General features: G+C 33.7%; 1 long non-coding RNA gene across 1 annotated transcript; it reads right to left on the reverse strand.

The window, feature by feature from the left end:
• Nucleotides 1–5,477: 5,477 nt before the first annotated feature.
• LOC134198919 (uncharacterized) lies at nucleotides 5,478–10,346 on the reverse strand. Its single transcript, XR_009973204.1, has 3 exons — nucleotides 10,121–10,346; nucleotides 8,227–8,369; nucleotides 5,478–5,743 (listed from the first exon to the last, which is right to left on the reverse strand). It is a non-coding gene; the product is annotated as an uncharacterized LOC134198919 (long non-coding RNA).
• Nucleotides 10,347–10,919: the final 573 nt, after the last annotated feature.

Below are 10,919 nucleotides of genomic sequence, written 5' to 3' on the forward strand. Positions count from 1 at the left end.
CCGGTTTGTAAAAAATATTTTATATACATACATAAATTTAACGCAATAAGTAGGAGGTTACGTTACGATAGCTTGGCAAAACTCGGGGACCAGATAAATTTTTTTTTTTTTTTAAATCTAATGGAGGTTTAAATTTATTTTGAAAACTTCACATTCGCTTATTTCTTCATTCAAATCAAATCTTTTTTTTTAATTCAACATAAATGAAAGTACATATACTTGTTGAACGTCAAAAAGAACTACCGCCAGTTCACAAAAACTAGCCTCCATCCTGAGAAGAACTGGCAAGAAATTTAGCGGGCATGTCTTTTTTTTTAAATATTAGATTATTTTTTTAAATATTAGATTATTTTTAAACATTCAATTTTACAAGAGGTATTATAACGTAACAATTATTGCAATATTGAAATGCCCGGAGCGAGCAACTCATTCCTCGTATATGCTAGAAACGAAAAGTCACATAAATTATACAGAATTAAGTAACCAGCGTATTTTAATGTAAATAGTAATAAAAAGTAATGTACATTATATTTACGTACTTATTTGACTAATGATTTAACCAAATACCTTTGGAATAGTACCAAAAACAAAATAATAAGATAAACTTCGTTTTTGACCCATTGATAGGAGCAATATTACAAATGTATTTGTTGTTAATTTCAAGATGTTGTATTGCCGTTTCTAGTTAATTATCATTACATTAAAATAGGACTAGCAAGTTTGAAATGGCTAGAAGCCATTGACTTAATTACATCTCGACCAAAATCGTAACTAGCATCACCATTAGTAACGATTGAAATGTTTAGTTCAGAATGAAGTTACATAACAAACATGTTTGTGAATAGCAAAAAGGTTAGTCGACACCACAGGAGACAGAAGAGCTGGCAGCTAGCTACCTTGGGTAAAGAATTAGTCTAGCTATTCAAAGGGGGAACGCTGCCAGTATCTTCGGAACCTTGCCTAAAGGGACTCCTTTTAATAATATATTTTACTTTGCTCGCCCAGCTGTCCTGGTGAAACTGGAGAGGCCTTCGGGCCACCAGTAAACTTTCAATCATAAAATATATATATATATATATATATATATTTTAGTTATTAAATTATTATTTTTATTATTTATTATTTAATATTATTAATGTTATTAATTTAGTATTTAATACATAAATATAATATAATATAAAATAACATGTTTTGTTAATAAAGGATATTTCAAACTAACTGGTTTCAATATCCTCAATGATTTGATAGAAAGTGAACGTGGGTGCTGCTCTGGCGGATTTAACACTTGTTATTCTGTGGTCAAGTAGTTTCATTCATTTAGGTTATGGTGTCGGAGCAGGTTGACCGCCGTCGTACCGGTTAAGCCAATGTCTGCTGCGAAGCAATTATGTTTTTTGTTTTAAAGATTAGGGTAACGATGTAATGTTAAATCTTGGATGTTCTCGACAAAAAAAAACTCTTTGTTTTAACGAAATACACAAACAGCCAGAATACCAAATAGTACCAATAACTAAGTTTTATTTATTGCTTAGATGGGTGGACGAGCTCATGGCCCACCTGGTTTTAAGTGGTTACCGGAGCCCATAGACATCTACAACGTATATGTCGCTACCTACTTTGAGAGATGAGTTCTAAGGTCTCAGTTTTTACACTACAACGGCTTCCCCACCCTACAAACCGAAACGCATTACTGCTTCACGATAGAAATAGGTAGGGCGGTGGTACCTACCCGAGCGGACTAACAAGACGTCCTGCCACCAGTTACTGATTACAGTCACCACCACTAGTCTCGACTAACGAGGCGGTCAAAGTCACAAGGGGGTTTTAGTAATTGCGTTCAAGGTTCATCCTTGTATCTTAATAACATACTTTATAATACCTACATTGGTACCTTTCCTTCAAAATGGAATGATTGTTTCGCAGCTGAAATGGTCACGTTATTATTATAATATGGAGCGGACGTCTAAAATCTATCTATATTCTATTCTTCTATATATATAAAAATTAATTGCTGATCGTTAGTCTCGCTAAAACTCGAGAACGGCTGGACCGATCTGGCTAATTTTGGTCTTGAATTATTCGTGGAAGTCCAGAGAAGATTTAAAAGGTGAAAAATTTGAAAATACTCGGAATTATATAAAAACAAACAATTTTGTTTTTCCTTTGATGTGTCCCCCGTCGGACGGATTCCTTTTGTTTTTTTAAGTTTATTTTATATAAAAGTTTAGGTCTTTTATTTATCGATTTAGCCACTACGAAGTCTGCCGGGTCAGCTAGTACTTAATAAAAATGCGTATTATAGTTATTTAAAAAAACATTCTTAGACTTTCCATAGCTAAATTAGGCTCATACATATATGTACCTATGTAGTTATTTATTCCACCTTTTAAGCCCGTACTATAACTGGAGCATGATACAATGATACAATGACGTCAATTCTCTGCATCTCATTTCCTTTACACACATTTGGTTTACAAATTGAATAGATATGACTGACCTTTACAATTGAATCAGATTCTTATAAAAAGGCGATCTTGAGTATAAGTGTCAAGGAGTTACTTTACAGTTGAGCTATTGCAATTCGTTTGAATTTTTTTACGGCATTACCATTGTTAAAGTCAAAGTAACCTAAACATTTTACTCTTTTAATAAACTACGTGTGTTTATGCATATAAAATAAACTAGTCAGTTTCTTTTTTAAAGTTGCAATTAAAAAAAAAAGAAATTGTTCTCGTCAAACGTACTGACATTCCTGAGGGCTACAATTACTCATCGACATTTACATTACATGAAATATACGTTGCTGTTTCACCTTCACGATAAATGAATCTCAGTTGTTAGATACCGTACATAAATACCGGCAATTTTGTATTGAATTTTTTTTTAAATAGCAATGGCCTCGAGTACCTATTTTACGCGGGATTAACTTGTTTACGAGTGCGAGTATGAAGATTTCATGAAATCTTATAAAATGTTTGGCACCGGAATCCAGAGCATGCTGACAAACTGCAAACTTAAGCTCATGACGTCTCCAATGTGTTCCTAAACTCAATCGATAAAGGTCTCTTAGTCCATATCAGGGTCCATAGTCACGGTCCAGTTCCCAGACACAACGATACTGCTACGGTTTGTAACATTTGATGAATTTTAATTTAGTTGCTGGGTTTTTTACGTTTTTTATAACATACATATTTCAAGTAAAAATGAAGGAAGTTGTCAATTCGGCGCGACTTTTTTCTTGCGGTCAAACCAGGTCAAACCACTGAAGTATGAAACCTATGGGTCGAAAGAGTCTTGACGTCTCTAGTGATGGGTCTAATTAGGACACAAAATCAACCGAGTGATGTTTTAGTCGATCGATTTGAAGCCGAAGGGTATGGTCTGAATTTGATCTGCTGTCTCTTTATCAGAATACGCCAATTTGGCATCTCGAGCTATTTATTATTACCCCGACTTCATGACTTCTGATGGGCGACAGAGTTTTAAAGTTTAAATAATTAGATAGAATATTTAGTTTTACCATAAAGATGTAGTGGTACAAGGAAAACATCGTTCTATTTTTGAAAAATATACTGCTGCTGTGTGCGATAGTTTATACATTAATATAATGAGCATTTAAAATAAGAACTTCATGGAAAATAATATCTGTTGACCTCAATACAATCCTTGCAGCGCATTCAATTATCGATTGGAAAATGCATTACCAATTTTATGCAATTTTTTCGGCAATGTCCAAATTAATAGGCAGCCTAAAGCAACATACCATATTGTATGAAAAATATAAAATAAAACATAAAAGATAAATATCACAAGAATATTCAGCAAAGATTTCCACGAAAATGAGAATGAGAAAGAACGTAGAGAATATTCATAATTGACAGATTCAATTCAAATGTAATGTTGTTTTGCTTGAGTTTTTTCAAAATATCTGATTATACATATTTATTTAAAAGCCACCAGAATATGAAAGAACCTTGCTTCACTATTGAATTCGTTTAAGCTAGTGAAAATATTTTTTTTTATTAGAAACGGGGAAGATCTTTATAATCTAATGGTGGGAAAAACGAAACTTACTTACTTATTGACTTACATACCTATATACTTGTTGACTCTTATTTTGTCAACAAATCAACCCCAACGAGAACTAGTAAAATAAGGAATTGATGTTTAAAATTAGATTAACTAGTTATAACTAGAGAAATTAGTTTGTTTCATTGCTAACTATAAATTAATTAAAATATGTGATGCATTATAGTTTAATATTTTGAAATAGATTCATTGTATATCATTATTAGTACATATATATAAAAATTTAAAAAAGCGGGTATCTGATTTTTTATCTACGTATGAAATCGATAAATTCAGACTGATTAAAATACGAAAATCTACGAAATCGGAAACACGCGCTGTTAGAACAAAATGATAGCATGAGTGACATGAGGTGGGTAAACAGTAGCAGTAGTCACTGGCCTTTATCCACAAGCAACAATTTATGTAAGGTTCGCTTATCACGGTGCCGACGAGGTGACGCCGAATGCCTCTAGAAAGCGATTTCAAGAACAGTTACGCAATCTTCTTCGGCGAGTCAGTTCCATTTCATTACCATCATTTAAAAATCATGATTGTCTTGCGATCCATTATTGCATGACGTTGCATTCGAATGGTGATACTTTATATTTAATGCAAACGACAACTCGTGGGTCAATTACAATTTGTAAAATAAGGAACAATCTCAACATAAACACGTGTAAGTAATTTGACACAAATGATGTGTTAATCAGTTTTATTTTGCTCGCTTAAGAACGCAAGCACTTTTCGGGGCATAGTCACGCTCCTGTCTGCTGTTGAACACTATTTTCAACAATAATAGTTTTAAAAAACTAAAAAAATACGCTTTTATAGAAAATCTAACTAGAAAATAGAAAATAAATTTGAATTAAAAATAGTGTAAGAAAAAATGATTTTATGGTAAAAAAAGCTTTTTCTATTTTTTACTTGGATTTTCTATAAAAGCGTATTTTGTTAGTTTTTTAAACTATTATTTATTTTTCATTTTTTAGTTGAATTTCACTTTTTTTATTTTTTTTAATATTGATTTGTCATCGGTCCTTAATAAGTATACCAAATTTCGAGTTAATCCGACGTTGTGAAGGGGGTCAAAATCATGTTCAAAGATTCCGTTACATACTAACATACATACGTCTGAAGCTAATAAAAGCGTATTAAAACCATCTGAAGGTAAGCCACAACACAGTTCGTCATCATTGTCACGAATCATTCGGTTCTGGAATTAGCTCCACGGTGTTTCCTAAATATAATAATATCATCTACAACAAAAATGAAATTTACAAAAAAACTTTGGTATGCGCCAGAATTTATTGCCGATTATAAGAACTTACCACCAGATGGGTTGTATGCTCTTTTTTATATAAATAGGTGAACGAACCACGGCTCAAGATGTGCAATAAAAATCATAGTTAAAGTACTTTTATACTGGTTATCATCTAATATTAGACACGCTTTAAAATGTACAACTTGTGATAAATTCAGTCATGTGTATTATTTTATAATCCACCGGTTTAATAATATTCTTCTTCCTAGTCAGTATCGCTCTAGACTGAATGGTCGTGGTCATCACTTCAGGTGTTGGTGGTAAGCTTCACAACATACCGCCATTCCTCTCTGGCGGCCGCCCCCTTCGTGCATTCAGCAGAAATGGAGTTGCCTTTTTCTTCCAAAGAATCTAAGGATTGTAATGGAGTACGAATCTGTTAGCGACAGGATAATACGAATATTACAAAGCACTTAATTAATAACCACCACATTAGATCAATTTTTAATGTTTTCAACAGAAAATGGCATTTCTGCTCTGCAACTGTCGGGCAGAGAAGAAAGTGGTTTCTCAACAATAGTTTCCTGACCTCAAGAGTTTCCTGACCTTTAGATTGATTTCGTTCACAGCTTCTACGTCTTGTCTAATATACTTGATGTCATATAGGTGTAGTTAGAGGATAGGTTTGAGAGGATAGTTCGCAGTCACCTTTATAAGTAAGCACTATTCAATTCACGATTCGTATTTGTTAAGTTTCACGCTGACACTCTTCTAAGCTATTACTCTTTAAGAATTATTTATAATTAGTGAAGACTCAAAGAATGAGTCGTCTATCGAGTAGCATACTACCACGAGTGTGATGTCAACACTATTTTGTATTACAAGACAAGCCGTGAAACGTATTAAAAAAAATCTGTTTACCATCATACATTTTTGTCAAGTGATACAACGCGGCCATCAAATTTTAGGAGTTTAGGCCGTCCCTTTTTTTCAACAACATGGTATCGCTGCACCGCTTTCGGTGGCGTCTGTGCTTGTCTGCGTGTGACTCACATATCGTTGATTGGTCCATCCGGCTCTCTCTGTGAGATATCTCGATTCTAACAAGCCATATGTTTTATGTTGTTTTTTTTATCTTATTGTTTTATGACTTTACTCTCAGCTGTCATTTGTAGCAACTGTATTATCTAACGTTCAAACGAAGCGACTTTAAAATTTAGGTCACTTAATTTGTTTAATTAAATTAGTTACATCATAACAAAGAATTTAGATTATTGGATCTATTTAAAGCTGCGGCTAACGTTCCCGGTATACTTGATGTCCATGAGCCACGCTGACTACTTACTATCAGGTGCACAATCTGCTAGGCAGCTTGCAGTGGCATTTCTTAAGCAAGTGATGTCCTTGGTATCTCTGGAATTCTTGCCCGGTTCAGACCGCCCTTTATTTTCTTTAGGTCTACTTTTGACAGGAATGAAATTCTAGATGCGTAACGTGGGCTTATAACGTGTCACTGTTAACTTGTTACCATAATATTGGCATTGATAATCGCATCGGTCATTGTTTGTCAAACTTGCAATCTAATAAAAATAAAAGCAATATTATGTATGTAAATCTTGGAATATTTCGTAACATTTTTACTTCATTCAATTCAAAATTGTTCGTGACACTGAATTCTAACCATGCATTTTTGTGAGTATTGCATTCTTTTTTTTGTAATTGTAAAGATTTGGAAACTTACATTTCTATAACCACTCCAGTTAGTGGTTGCGTGTAAAACTATTTGTACTCAATGTTTTAACAGATTAAATATAATTAAACTAGCGACCCGCCCTCGCTTCGCTTCGGAAACATTAAAACAAACATGAAACCAAAAAAAAAAAAAAAAAAAAGTAGCCTATGTTCATCAGGGACAATGTCGGCTTCTAATGGAAAAAGAATTTTTCAAATCGGTCCAGTAGTTTCGGAGCCTATTCGAAACAAACAAACAAACAAATCTTTCCTCTTTATAATATTAGTATAGATATTACTGGAATTTTGCCCCGGGTTCTATAATATTTTGCTATTCGCTAGTTTCTATTAATCTATCAAGCTTTAATATGCACAAGATATTGATTTCGACCTTTCAGAAGTCGCCGTCGGTATTGACGTAGTAGTATAAAGTATTATATATGCAAATAACTAAGATATTTAACAACAAATTCAATACAATAACGCGTTTAGGGTGCTGGTGGTGCTGCCCCGCTTTTGTAGCGCATCAGGGATGTTTGCAGACGCGCACATAGATTGTTTTTACGCTACCATGCGTAAGAGGTGTGCATCTCTGGTAAACAGAGTGAGGGCCAGCTCCAACAGTATCCTGAGCATGATCGCAAGCAGGCTGGACTGTATATACATGGGTCGCTGTGGTGCCATCTCCCATGGGATGTTACCACAGTAATTCATTGTGATGTAAATATAACTACTAACATAGGTCTAAGTCTTATTAACAATTTATATGAGTCATGGATACTTGAAATAAAAACATTATTATTATTATTATTATTATTATTACTTGGCACTTTGCAATTGTGTCGCAGGGCACACAAAGCAACGGTTTTCGTAGTCCGTATTGGACATCCCTTTTCTTGACATCGTATAAATTCGGTAATTCTCGGTACGGTTCGGAAAGTTCACCTGCGGCTATATTCAGACTCGCCAAGTTACGTCGGTCGTATTGTAATGAGCGATTTAGTGGGCAACTTCATTCTGTTAATTTTGTGTCACGGTGCGCGCGCATCGTAAAATTTGACTTTGATTAATTTTTCATAACGCGCCTAAAGAAGTATAACTTCAAAAACATGCTCATACAAAAAACTAACACCAAATTTGTGACTTTAGAAATTCATACTTACGTTCACGTGTTTGATTATATTTGAGGTGGTAAGATGTTGACCGGCTATTGCATAAAATCCATAGCTCCAAGAGTTATCCGGTTTTCCGTGCCTTTAACTTTTCTCTTGTTGGAGTAGGTGGTTTAGACGTGCTCACCGCCCACCTAATAACGAATAACAGGTACCCTACAGAATCATAGAGTTGAAACACAAAAGTGTTTCGTAGAGTGTATACACATAGTAGGTACCTAAGTTCTGAACTATTGGCGATGGACATTTTACAAACAATAAACAAAAAAAAGCGTAAACTATTTTTATAACAACTTTGGGAGTGTATTTACTTATAGGTCAGGTTATTTAACTAGGATTCATTTAAATAACGCCATGTAAACAAACAAACAAACTGAATTCCGAATGTAATCAATTAACAAAGTTCCATTTTAGGTTCAGTTAGAGGTGCCGTTATTGCGATCCTAAACAAATAAAACTTCAAGGTGCCTCCCTGTGTCTATGTGTAGGCCAGTGTAGGGCATAGGTACTTTGAAATTTGCTTTCTAACGAGGGCCTTATCTGTATCTCGCAGTTTCAAGGAAGCGATAAATTTTAAATGCAAGCAAGTGATTACTTCTTATCGCGCCAGGAAATGTTATCAGAGGACAGTTACTTGGTCAGTTTCCTTGTCAGTTGTCAGCGTTTCGACGTCCTAACTTACGACGATAGATCAAGATGTAATTTTACAAGTACAGTTCCGTTCGTCACTAAGTAATTATTATATTAGAATCTTCTTACACATTTGCGTTGGATTCGAATTATTAGTTTTATTAGTGTATTATTTGACTTTTTTCAAATGAAATGATGCGATTGTTTAATTAATTAAGCACGGTGTAGCACGGTCAAAGAATATACTTAAAATACTTGATGTAAATAGCTATAAAACGTTATATCTTTAGAATTGAGTCAGCGTTAAGATCGATCAAAATAGACAAATACTGTTTAAGCTTAGAAAAGTATTTATTATTGACAGGCTTAACGTTCAGATTTTTATTTTTATTATTTATTATAAACTAGCTGATCCGGCAGATTTCGTAGTGCCTCAATCTATAAATCAAAAATAATCCATCCGAAGGGGGACACATCAATGGAAAAACAAAATTGTTTGTTTTTATATAATTCCGAGCATTTTCATATTTTTTCACCTTTTAAACCTTCTCTGGACTTCCACGAATAATTCAAGACCAAAATTAGCCAAATCGGTCCAGCCGTTCTCGAGTTCTAGCGAGATTAACGAACAGCAATGCATTTTTATATAATATAGTGATAAATAATAAAAACTAAACTCAAAAGTATAGTATGATGAACGTATATAAAAGATTGTGCAAGATAAGTATTTAATTTTCTTTGTTAGGACCTAATCTATTTAAAATCGATAATTATAATTGATGACGTAACAACCTACTTGTTTTCAGTGTGTATTATCCGTACTTTTATGACCCTTATCTTATCTAAAGAAATATTGCAGTTTGTTAAACCAAGGAAACCGGTATATTGTTCACGGCTTATTGCTAAACTTGATCCTAAGCCACGATAATTCTAGCAGGCAAGTGTGTATCAATTTTATCCTGGAGCGAGGACGAGTGCGTCGGCGCACGCAGTCGCATGATGCACGACAAGAATAATAAAACCCGGCCACTTCCTGCCGCACGATAAGCGCTTCATACATACATACATACATCCATACATACATCCATACATGCATACATACATACATAGAGATATCACGTCACACAATACATTACACACACATACATACCTCTTGTCAATTCTACATAACGTTATGCTTAGAATATTCTATAACTTTATGACTTTAATATCATATTATGTACAAGTAGGTATCTAATGATAAGTAATGACTTACGTAGTAGATACATTTCGAACTGTTAATGTATTATTCGTTTTGCTTGTCAATATATTTTTTTATATTTTCTGGACGGCATCCACGCTTCCTACAGAAATTATTGTGACTGGGTTTAAAAAAAAAAAACGTTCCTAAAAAGCTGAATTTATTCAAAGTTCTTTTTTTTTCAAAAACAAATAGGCCAAGGCTTTTGAGTAGCGTAAATCCATCATCTAAATAAAAGTATACCTATGCTACCTATAATATTCTGATATTTAAATAACATGTAATGTATACGTCCAAATTTGTGGAAATAGATTAGATAACAGAGTACGTATATATTATGATTCATTTCCGAAGGCCATGTTGCCATTTTGTATCCGTTTGATATAAATTAATCGTAACATCCTTAATATTTAACATCGAAAGAAAGTTGTCTGTCTGTCCTTTCCGTTTATTAGTTCATTTAGTAATACATGAGACCATTTACTGAGCTCGTTACCGTTTTACAGCCATTAAAGTTGACTCATTGATTGTTAATGGACCGAATAGTAAATTACTCTGTTCTTAGAAATGACAATGACTTAAATACCCATGAATTCTTGTTCCACTACCTGATGTCTTTGTCATGTTGTGACTTTGTTTTTTGTGTGTTGAAAAACATGTCCTGTACACACGTAGTCATTACTGAGTTTTATCAAAACTAGTAATCAATCAAACAGCGCCAATCACTTATCAGTACTTGTGATGAAATTTTGGTACCGTGTAAGTTTGTCACATTACAGAATTAAAATAACCTATTTGTACCTAAACAAAGAGA

Source organism: Bombyx mori, chromosome 5 (assembly GCF_030269925.1).
Source record: "Bombyx mori chromosome 5, ASM3026992v2".
NCBI lineage: Eukaryota > Metazoa > Arthropoda > Insecta > Lepidoptera > Bombycidae > Bombyx > Bombyx mori.